Source organism: Poecilia reticulata, linkage group LG15, assembly GCF_000633615.1.
Source record: "Poecilia reticulata strain Guanapo linkage group LG15, Guppy_female_1.0+MT, whole genome shotgun sequence".
In the NCBI taxonomy this organism is placed as follows: domain Eukaryota; kingdom Metazoa; phylum Chordata; class Actinopteri; order Cyprinodontiformes; family Poeciliidae; genus Poecilia; species Poecilia reticulata.
Window position 1 is genome coordinate 29,143,605 of NC_024345.1, and position 996 is coordinate 29,144,600.

Genomic DNA, 996 nt, shown 5'->3' on the forward strand with positions numbered 1-996 from the left:
TGACGGGTAAATCTCTAATCATAAAAATGGCTACAAATGAAGGCATTGTTCAGAGACATGGACCGTGCAACCATTCAGACTAATTTCTAGCATCAGCTGCAGAACTGATTGGGAGAGTAAAAGCAGGATGAGATTGTGACCAAACGGTGACCCAGCTTCCTTTCAGTCTCTTTCTGCGACTTTTGGTGTCAGTAAGCCTTTCAGAGCTGAGGAAAAAGTAAGAGAAAGACTTCAGCTGCAGTATTTTAATAAGAATATGCTCAACTTTATCAGCGAATACATACAGAATAACTTAATAAAATACAGAGTCAGCAAGAAACAAAGCCTTATTAGTTTCCATCACAGATCCAGAACATGCTGAAATCTTTAAAAGTTCTGCTTATCCATCAAAATCAAAACTAGAAAATTCATGTCAGTCAGAAAATGAATGCAAGGATATTCACAACTATCAAAGCATTTATCTCTATTTATCTCTAATTCATAGTGCAAAACAATAATAAGTAGCATACTAAAAGTCCTAGATGTCAAAAATCACTTCACTCTATTTAATAAAAGAACTATTAAACATTTCACATACAGTTGAAGTCAGATAGATACACTGATTATAAAGACACAAACCATTTTTTTCTTAAGTTAAAGCTTTTGTCCAAGTCATACGGAAGGTCATCAACATACACTCAAAAAAATTGACTTAGGAGGTTATTACATTAACAAAACATATCATGTACATTTAACACAATAATTTAATGTTTCAAACGTGATAAAATCATGTTGGATAAACGAGAAATTCAACAACTTAATTTTAATAAAAATGTAATCAGTTTGAGATAACATGATTCATTTTAGTCAGACTGATCTTGTGCTGATGACTAATGAGATCAGGGAACATCATGCCAGATAATATCTATCTATCTATCTATCTATCTATCTATCTATCTATCTATCTATCTATCTATCTATCTATCTATCTATCTATCTATCTATCTATCTATCTAT